Source organism: Protopterus annectens, chromosome 1.part0 (assembly GCF_019279795.1).
Source record: "Protopterus annectens isolate FY-2018-M chromosome 1.part0, PAN1.0, whole genome shotgun sequence".
Taxonomy (NCBI): Eukaryota; Metazoa; Chordata; order Ceratodontiformes; family Protopteridae; genus Protopterus; species Protopterus annectens.
Window position 1 is genome coordinate 1,181,222,095 of NC_056725.1, and position 11,686 is coordinate 1,181,233,780.

Consider the following 11,686-nt stretch of genomic DNA (forward strand, 5'->3'; position numbering starts at 1 on the left):
GCCAGAGTTAATGGCTAGAATTTACATGTATAATGCCTTTTATTGCTCTGGCTGCCTGACCAGCTGCAAGATCAAAAGGCTATTAACCTCTGAGTTCTGTCAGCCTGGGATCCAGAAATAAATTATGTAATCTGAACTAAATCAGTGGTACTGTGTTATCAATTTAAGGACAGAAAGAATAAGAGCATTTAAGCATTTGTACTGAGAACATCCAACATCACCAGCACTGTCTTGCTCTATATGTAAGTTTATTTTAGAACTGTGTTTTCTCTTAGAAATAGCTAGGAAATAGGAAGATTAGACAGTTGGTTTCTGTACTGATGTCAGAAGTATTCTACTTTATTATTTTATGCATTTTCCTGTGTCTGAACTCTTGACTAGCACTGTGTAGTAAGAAGTAGTGTCTTGTGTTTTTATTATTTATTATTAAATATTTTTAAACCTTTCAACTGTGGCTGTTTTGTGTAGAGATAATTTAAGCGCTAGAGTACACTGCATATATATGTAGTGATACTGTACAAAGCCACTCCAAATAAGCTTTGCTGTTCAGTCACACTTACCATTTGGATAATAATATTGCACAGTAATAATTGGACACCGTTTAGTAAGGGCCTTTTTAGTAGCTGATAGATATTAATGGGTGGTGGCAGCTGGTACTACCTTTTAGACTGGGCAGAAATGGGGCACAGCTGGAGAATCTGTCCCAGCCTTCCCCAGGAGTGTTTGTGTGGTTGTATATAACACTTATCTCAAAGTGTGTGTGTTTGTCAGCTACTTGGGCAGGGACACAAAGCACTGGTTGGACAAAGAGGGTGCTGGGGGTTTTAGCTTGCCCACTAGGCTGAGATCTGGACCCTATAGCTGTGCCACTGGGGAGTCTCATTGAGGATCTGGAGAGAAAGGGAGAAACCAGCCCCAGACTGACTGTGATATCTGTGTACTCTTAAGGGAAATTGTACTTTGCTGTGTGTGTATTTAATATCCTTTCCCTATATGGACACCCCTCACTAGTGTTAGTGGTGAGGATTGAGGCTCCTTGATTGCTGGGCCAGTGCCCGGGTGTCACAGCACCCATAGTGGTAAAACAAAAGAAAGAAAGTGCACACAAGTCTAACTCAATAATCACTTCACAAAATGCAATCTGACACCAAGAGCATAAAGGGAATATATACAGCCTGACCTAAATATGAACTTGAAACATCCACTCCCAGATTATACTGCACATAGACCATTTACAGAGCACAATTTTTCACTTAGTAACCCAGACGCATTTTCACTACTCAGTCTGTGAAACTATAGTCCCTTCCAGTGCCACTTACTCATGGTAACTGTTTTTACACAAGCTATTATTCTCACACATGCTATTCCCATGGAAAGCTGGCAAAATTCTCTTATTCCCCAAAACTTTCTTCCCGTCATGGTAGCACAGTCATTACCCTAGATATGGCTAGGGATATCCTTCTACCTGCTGCTGTTGATTACATACAAAATGAAATTATCCACCTTAATATTTTCATTAATAGTAGATTCATTTAGATAAGTAGAGATAGGAACCACAGCTTGTTAACCTATAGTCAGAAGTGGTGACTGTCTTCACAGATAATCAATAGCAATAATGCATATATATTAAAGAGAAACAAATTCCCTCCAGTAAAGCAGAACCACAGCCAACAACTCATATAAAAAAGTATTTTAATAGATGATTTATTCAGGAACTTTGAGTAATACTTATATAAGAGCTTTAGTGAATGAATCAAATGGAGCATATAGAAAGGTGAAGGGCTTTTTGCAGGATATATTTATTAAGGGAAGCCTCTCTTTGGGTTACCGAAAATACACAAAAAAATTGAACAACCCCCCCCCCCCCCAAGCGGCCCATTGTGGATGGAAGGGGGTCCATTAATCATCCCATAGCTAAATTCATTGATATCAAATTGAAGGGTCTTGTAATGAGTGAGACCAATATTTGTAAGGATTCATGGGAATTTCTCAAAAGGATAAATTCTAAAGAATATAATGAATCAGATATATTTATTACAATTGAGATTAAGGATTTATACACCATTATACCCCATGGATTTGGGGTTAAATGGTTCTATGAATATTTATATGATAAAGGGCTCCCCAGGACCAAATTAATACCTATGAGCAACTTATTGAATTAGTGTATGGGGTCAGCATATCGGGGTATTTATGCAAATATTGTTATGTTACAGTGGGAGAAGATATTCCTGTTTGGTTCACAGTATTTTGCCTTTTGCTAAATGTATACCCACTTTTTGGATGATATATTTTTGTTATGGAATGGGCCTGAGAGGGAGTTTTAAAGATTTTTGGAATGTATAAATGGTGCAACTACTTTTTTGCATTTTACACATACCATTAGTAGTAAGGGGATTACCTACTTGGATGTGTGGCTTATGAAGAGCACCTGTTATAAAGTATTTGTATTTCAAATATTCAGAAAAGAAACATATTCCAATGTTTTTTACATTAAGATAGTGCCCTTCCTTTTAAGCAAAAGCCATCAGTGATAAAAGGTCAGTTTGTACTGGCAGCTCAGATGGTCAGAACATTTAATGCATTCTTGGATGAATGTGAGGTTTTAAAGAATATGTTTATTATAAGACACTACCATTTAACCTGGTTAATGGGGCTCTGATAGAGGTGGTGAACAGGCAGGAGAGGGGACACTTTTTCCCCATTTTGGGTGGCTCCCCATGTATCACTGTAATGGATGGTATTTCACTTCAGTCCCCCCAAGACAGCCAATCTTGGTCAATTATAAATGAGGGGAACAAGGATAGTGATGGAAAGTTTCAATGTGCACTTATTACTACCTTTAATAAGAATAGTTATCAGGTTGCTGGCATATTTTTTAAACACTGGGCAATTCTGAGTTATGACAAAGATATTAGGGACATTTTGGGTGACAAACCAAGTATAGTTTATCAAAAAGAGAGTAATTTGAAAGGTATTTTGGAATCATGCACTAGGTCCTATGTTGAGGGGGTAATGAAAAAAATGTGGAACTTGCCCATATTATCCTTATATCCTTGAGGGGAACCATGTTAAGATTAATAATATGGAGGTAATGCTGCATGGGAAGTTTTCAAGTAATACTGAGAAGGTGGTTTATTGTGCTCTATGTACAAGGTGCCCCTGTTTTTATGTGGGTAAGACTGAAAGGAAATTCAGGAATAGGCTATATGAACATCTAAGGGACATTAAGTTGAAAAAAGCTACTAATGCATTAGCAAAACATTGTGTCAAGAAAACTGACCATTTCTTTAAGTTTATTATACTTATAGGTTCATAGCTTCATAGGTAGGTACTAGGCTATCAGCCCAAGGGCCTATGTAAGTCTAGCCAGCAAGGTTCCATAGCTTGCGCCACCCAAGAAAGTTATTTTCCTGTGCCACTGTCCAGCAGAGACACAGAAGTGATCCCCGGGGTTTATTTCCTATTTCCCATCCACTCATCAAGATTTTTCTTGAAGAGTACTAATGAAGAACTTTGCTTGACATAGATGGGTAGCTTGTTCCAGAGTATAGGAAGTCTCTGGGACAGGAATCTATCCCTCCAGCGTGTCTTGTTTATTGTGGTGACAAGGTTTAGGTCCCTAGAACATGTAGCTCTGAGGGATTGGGATTTCTTTAGATGTAGCATGTCCAACAGCTCTGGGTTTGACATAGCTTTATATGTTAGGCAGAGATCACCTTGGAGTAGGCAATATGCTACGGAGTAAAGCTGGAGTTTTCTGAGGTGGTCAGTGTAGGGTATTTGTTTGAGGCCAGTAATCCTCTTTGTGAGGTACTTCTGTGGCGTTTCCAGCTGCTGCAAATGTCTTGTGAGGTACATTCCAAAAGGGGCATTGTACTCTATAATGGGTCTAATGAGTGACTAGTAGAGGGGAACAATGACCTCTTTTTTCCTGGATGAGAACCCTTTTATGATGAGGTGTGCCAAGTAGAAGGACTTCCTGACTACTGTGGCGATGTGACTATCAAAGGAGAGACTACTGTCCACCTGGGTCCCAAGGTCTCTTATCACGCATTCGGTGTTAAGTAGATTGCTGCATATTTGGTAGTTCATGGGTACAGAGTTTTTACCAAAGGGAATGACACTGCACTTTTTGGCATTGAGCTTGAGGCCATGGCTCTGACAACAGGCATCTGTCTCAGTGAGGCCCTTCTGTAGGATGTCCACATCATTTGGGGACTTGACTATGGCTCCTAGTTTGTAGTCATCTGCGAACTTCATTAGCCAGAGGCCTTCTGTGTTAGCCTGTACTTCAGAGAAGTAGATACCAAACAGGAGAGGACCCAGGACAGAACCCTGTGGTACTCCACTTGTCACTGCTTTGAGGTCAGATTTGGAGTCTGCAACTTTTACAGTGTGGGTTCTGTCAGTGAGCCAGTTGGCAACCCATCTTGTGACGTTGGGATTTATACCTAGTTTAGTGAGTTTAGCTATAATTCCAGAATGGGGGATGGTGTTGAAAGCCTTGGCAAGGTCAAGATAGGCTGTGTGAACCACCTTATCCTCATCCACGGCTTTGGTGACTGCCTCAAAGAAGTCGATCAGGTTCAGGAGGCATGATCTGCCTTTCACAAACTCGAACTGGGTGGGATCCAGAGTTTGGAGGTTACCAATGTCTTTGTTTATGAACTTGAAGATTTGTTATTGAATGAGAGGGGTGTAGTATGGGCTTGTTACTGGAGAAATGGGAATTATTGTGGCAAATGTGCTTGAATGCGACCCATTGGCCGAGTTTGAATAAGCATGCTTCCATCTCCTGTTTATTAAAACTAAAAGCACTGGAGAGATAATGACTGTGTCAATGTTTCCTTTCTTATTATATATAATTTATTCTATGTTTATTTTACAAATTTATTATGGTGGTTTATAGGCTCTTTGTGAAATATATCATTAAATAGGGTTTTCATTTTTTATGAATGGGAATATGATCTGTTATTTAATTGGTTGAGGTGGAGGTGTGTGTCTATGGCTTTGCTTAAATAGAAGGAAATATTGTTTTTTAACTGTCTGATGAAGTTCCTGAATTAACAGGGATGAAAAAACGTACTGTGGATTTGTAATAATCTATTAATCATCCATTAAAAGCCTTTTTTTATATGAGTTGTTGGCTGTGGTTCCACTTTACCGGAGGGCATTTGTTTCTTGTTGAATTCATTGATGGTTTGGATTTTTTTTCCATATATAATAAAGATCAGTTACAAGAGCTGCAAACTGAAAAATTAAACTTTACTTACACAATAAGGCAAACCGATGTAGTTACAAATTAAATATGCAGAGGAATATGAAAATGCATGGAAGATGAAACTTCTTATCCAACTGTACTGAACAGAGTGCGGGTGGAAAATCTAATCTAAAGATAACTAAATATATTAACTATGTCTTCTAAAGAATGTTGGAGCTAGCTAATCTAAGTTAGAAAAACATAATCAAAGTACTAAAATATACACAGACAGAATAGAAAACCTTTTCATGGATATATCACCAATTTCTTCCCAGCAAAGGTAAGATATAACTAAGACCAATTTTAAATATGTAAACATTCCAGTTCATCATTCATATTCCCAAGAGATCATTACATCTTTTCCTTATGCAGAAAAATGTTGCCTTAGCTTATTGTAGTTGTTTGGTTTCTCACATCAAAAGTAACTAAAGCAGTTCTTCCTAGTGGACAGGACTTTAATTACATCAGCTCAGAACAAAAGAAAGTATCGGTACACATGATCTCATATACATTTCTTTCTTAACTGCCTGTATTTAATGCCTGCTTTCTTTTCACAGTTCTAGTCAGCTATGTCTTTGAAGTAGACTCTTTTTATATGCTATGACTTGCCAGCACTAGAATTAGAAGAGGCTACACATTTCCATCAGTAGAGTCATGCATTTCTCTTTCTTTCATCTCCTCTCTGTTCACAAGATAAAGGGTAACAAGGTTACATACATTTTGCAGATTAAATATGTCACTATTTGGAAATAAGAAAAAATACAATCTTTAATCAGTTTTCCATAGCCTCACAGGCTCCTAACATCACAGCTCTCCTCCAATAAGTACCTCAAGCAAGCATTCTGGAGGAACAAATTGTAAAAATAAGTATGGGCAAGGGTTCAATCATTTGATACATTAACCTGTTTCTTTCCTAGATAGACTATCTGTATTACCGTTAACAATACCATATCTGAATTGAATAGTCATGTTATAGGACTTCAAGTTTACAGTCCATCTAAGAAGCTGTCTGCCTACTTGAGCTTTGTATCCATTTTAAAGGGTTATGGTTTGTAACCACAATGCTCCTTCTACCACACAGGTAGGGGTGTAACTTTTAATGTGATTCCTCCCTGGTATGAAGGCTGCTGCTTAAGTACACAATGTGGTGTTTTTATCCCACCTCATAGTTTGAAGTATCTCTTCCCGTACAATGAATTCTTGCTTATAATCATGAATGGTTAATACAAGGTCCCCACTCAGAGCTTCCTTGAGCTTTTGAAATGTCTACTAATAAACTAGAGTCCCAAAAACATTATCAGATTTATTTTTGCTTTTAAGGTCTGTAGCGAGAGTAATCATACTGTAATGGGTAACAAACTTCCTATAGTACCTTGCTGTCTCTAAGAATGCCCTCACATTTTTCTTAGTAGTAGGGGAGGGCAATGCCCAAATAATTTCAACCACGACAGGTTCCAGACTAACTTTCCGACCACCCACTCTGTGATCCAGATAAAATACTACTGACATTCTTCCCAGATACTTGCTAGTCGACCTGACCTTTGCAATCCACCCAATTCCTTGCTGAAATGTTGCACCTGTTCCAGTCAGGACCAGACATAAATGGCAATGTCATCCAGGTAAGCAATGGCATAATCTCCTGCTTCAACTAGTATGCAGTTTAGCAGTATCCGTAAAGTTGCTGCAGCATTCTTTATTCTAAATGGCATTTCTGCATATTTTAACCTCTCTGTCTGTAGGTGTTGAGAGCACCTGCCAGCCATGTCAATAGTAGTTAGATACTTAGCCATGGGATTATCTGCCAAAGTCTGACTGCTCTGCTTCCTGTAGACCACATAGAACCTGGTCTGCCATCTTTTGTGAGCACCAGCACCACTGGTGAGGCCCAGGGACCATTGGACTATAATTCCTCTCTTAAAGTCTGCCTAACTTTTTCAGAGCTCCTGTAAGGGGCTTGTTTTATGGGCAGCGGGGTCTTGTGTGTGCATGATGCTCCTCTAGGTAGATACAGCCTGGATTGCCAGTAAACATAGACATACATTTCTGTCATACTGCTAAGAACTCCTGAATCTGGCCAAAGAACAGGATAAATAAAAACTGAAGTATCAGACCAAGCTTCCCCAAGATCTAGACTATCCCAGTCAACAAATGTAAAATAAAATAAATAAATCTACCTCCATATTCTCTCTACTTTCTCCTGTAATTCACTGTAAATGCTAAGTACCAGTTCCTCTCAATTCTGATACAACTTTATCATATAACATGGAAGAGTTTGTGCTTCTGCCTCCTGCCTGACAGCTCTGATATGTAGTTAACACCCCTCACCTTTTTACAGTAGTGAAATGGCCCTCCCTACCTGCCTACAACTTATTGTGTCTAACTGGAATAAGCACTATAAGTTCATAGGTTCATACTAAGCTGTTCATCCTATGGACCAATCATAGCCTAGCATCATGATCCTACATTGAATTTAGCAAGACATGAAATTAATAACAGACCCCCAAAATAATGAATTACTTTGAACCTAGTTATATCTATTTTCCATAAGGGCTTGACTGGTCAGGCTAAATCCCCCACCCAGTCAATTACTTTGGGCATACTATATTCACATTCCCTTTTCATGAGGGTTTGAGGGTCCAGACCAAGAGTGTACATACAATTGCCCATGCAGTCATCGGGACTGGACTTAAAACTGTAAGGAAACTAATATGCTTTACATTTAGGGAAGTCTGTTACATAAAGAGGTGTTCTCTATAATAAATATCTATTATATGAGCAGGTCCTATTTATATTGTGATGGAAGTTCAGATCTTGTGAACAGGTGTTATTAGTTTTGTAAATGTGAAGGAGGTTAAATAGGACTGTATTATAAACACTTTGTAGACTAGGCAGAGATCCCCTCTCAAAAGTTGATGTGACACAGAAATGAGTGAGAGCCCTTTAAGGCAGTCATTGTAGCTCAAGGTGAATATGCCCTTGATTGTCTTAGAAAGGAAGTTCTATGGTCACTCAGGCTGGATCACGTATATGGATAAGTACATACCAAAGAGAGTATTATACTATGTAAGTAGCCTGACAAGGGAGGAGTAGAAGATGGCTACTTCCTTGGATCAAGAAGACATACTGCTGGTTATCAGTCTTTCAATGTAAAAGGGCATGATAGCAACACTGTTAAAGTGGTGGTCAAAGGGTCATTGATAATGAAAGTGACCAAGTCCCTAATGAAAGAGTCAATTTATTTTGGGGGAGGTGTTATTTATGTGATAGGAGTGTGGGTGCCCTGGATGCCAAAGAACACAATGCTGCATTTCTTGGCATTTAGTCTGAGGCCAAGGTCTAAACACTACTTATTATTGTATATTATGCCCTCCTGTAGAATCTGGTGGCCAGTTGGGGTGATTATAATAGCTGAAATACTCCAGAAGTACTATATACCATAAACATCCAAAGCATAACTTTTATACTTATGTATTATGCTTTTAACAAGTAACTGCATGAAAATTAATTTTATTAGATGTTTTTAAATTGAATTTGCATATTTAATTATAGTGGTCCTTTGAATGGCTGGCTTGATCATGTGATTATAATGGTCCTCTATTTAAATGTGTTAATGTGTTGTGATTTTTGTATGCTGATGAAGGGTGTAAACCTGAAAGCTTCATTAAATGTTTCTTGTTTGTGACTATCATGTGCTGTGGGTGATTATAATAGCTCTCAGTTTAAAATCATCAGCAGACTTTATCAGTTACAGGTCCTTGATTTTGGCTTTGATATCAGAGAAGTATTTCCCAAAGAGTAGTCCCAGTATGGATTCCTGGAGTACACAGCTAGTAACTGCTCTTTTGGTTGTTCGTGTGTCATCAGCACTGACAGATTATTACTTGCTGTCTTACATAATACTTTCCATCTATGGCTATCCTCTTGTACCAGACTTTTTACTGCTTTTGTGGCTGTAGCAGGTACTTATGGGCCAACCCCATGAACTCTGTAGGCCTAGTCCTGATGTTTAGGTCAAACTCCATAACAGATTCCTTCTGGCTACCACACTCACCGCTCCAGTCATCACAAATAAAATCCAGGGGCCCCCACACCCTGTTATGATGTAGCAGCTCAAAGGGTGAAAATGTTGAGGATTCCTGGGGCACCATACTTGTGTACAAAGAGGATGCTGGACAGATACTTGCCCCACTTATTCTTGAAATGGTGTGCAAATGCTTTTACAATATGTTTAGTATTGAGTTGAACCTCCCCAAAAGACCATTTGTTTGTGGATGGTAGGGGGTAGTCTTTAAAGCTCACAGTACGTTCACCAATAAATCCATAGGTCTGATATAAAGTTGGCACCTCTATCCACCAATACATCTCTAAGAAAACCTACCCTGCTAATGCTGAAAATATCCAACAAGGCATTTGCCACCTTCTCAGCTTTAATGGAAGAGAGTCACAACTTCTGGGTATCTAGTGGCATAATCCACCACTACTAGAATACATTTCTTTCCTGTGGAATGTGGGGTGCTCATAGGTCCCACAACTGAAGTTTCTCAATAACAGGCAAAGGCATCAGAGCAGCTTTGTCTTTGTGTCCAGCATTGCCAACCTTTTGGCACTGTTCACAGGTTCTGCAGTACCCCATTACTTACTTTACAATCCCTAGCCAATAAAATTCTGTGTAAGCAGTCTTTTAATATGCTTTATGCCCATATGGCTTACAAAGGGGATATTTTGGGCTGTAAACAGATGTACCTCTCAGTAGGCCCTGGATACTACCAACTGTCAAGTCTTGTAACGTAGATTCTAACAGCTGAGCCTGCTTCACCTCCTCCTTGCTGACCTCCCTACTTCCCCTCCAAAGTTAGACTGGTACCATCTGCAAGGGGTGCCTCAGGTTCTACTAAGGCTTACTATCACCTACCTCACTCCCTGAACTATCACCGTCCAAGGAAAGCCCAGTATCTTACAGCTGCTGCGCCTCAGTTCCTGTTTTGCTGCTATTGATCAGCTTGCCATCTATGATAGCCACATTGTTAGCCCTGGATGGAGGTGTGAACCCTGACTGGGTCCCCCCCAACTGACATTCCCATATGATTGCCTTCGTGTCCGGCTGCAAGTAACAACATGCACACAGGGCACTGCATTGTCAAAGTCACCATTGCAGGCTTGGCTATGCTTATGTCTGAGGCTTTTAAAATTGGCCTTCTTTTCCCTTGCCAGAATATAATACAAAGTTTTATGATAATTATGAACAGTCATTGCCTCTAAGCAACCCACAGCTGTCATACTGCTATTCCTATTTGATGTTTCCTGAAATATTTGTTCTCCACCCTCCCACTTCAGTAGACAGTGAGACTGTACATGCCCCCATTTGGTTATGTCTGAAACATTCAACTAAAACATGGATATGTACCAGAAATGGTGGCTTCTTCTTTTTCCTGAGTAATCTGTTGTGATGGTCTATGCAGTCCTGTGAGTTCCCTTATACCTACACGTAATGTATGATGACTACCTCCTACCTGTTGGCTAGATATCAGTTTTCTCTCTTCCCCAGATTCTCTGCAGTGTTATATTCCCAATCTGCCTATGAAATTTCCTTGCCCGCAGGTGGAGTACTATGGAGGTTTGCTTCCTGATCAAAAGATCTGCAAGCATTTTAAATGTGGTAACCTTCAATCCATTTGCCCATCTAAGAAAATAAGTACTGATTTCTGCAATATATTCAGTGACCCTGTCGTCTACCTTTTTTCTTTACTATTGAAATTTCTTTTTATACATATAGATCTGTAATCGTGGAACTGCACACATATCTGCTGAACTCACAAGACCCAAATGTAGTGAAAGTTTTGAAACATGAGGAGAATAAATCTAAGACAACTTCTCTGCTAAGTCTAGCAGAAGCATATCGGTGACAAGCAGGAATGGAAATCAAACCAGAAGCAGATAAAAATCAGGCAGCAACTGAATGTGCCAAAAAACAAAAGAACGGATATAAGGTGAAGGACCAGATGATAAGGCAAGAAATGCGGAAAATGCATAAATATATTTGCAAGTATAGAAAACATCTGGAAGAACCTTGTGTTGATCAGGACTGAATGCAGGAATGGTTAAGTAGAGGCGAATTCAAACCAAGAGAAAGGTTAATATTGGCGGCACAAGATAGTGGACTACGTACACAGTGATTTACAAAGTCCATTGAACATGTGGGAGAAAGAGAGAAATGTAGGTTTTGCAAAACAGAATTAGAAATAGTTGCACACCTCATTGCTGACTGTGACATACTAATGGCAGAAGGACTGTATACTGAAAGGCATAATAATGTGGCAAGACTGTTGCACTGGGGATTGTGCAAACATTATGGTAATGAAGTGGCTGAAAAACACTGGAAATATGAGCCACAAAGCAAAATAGAAAATTATGAAGTCTACATCA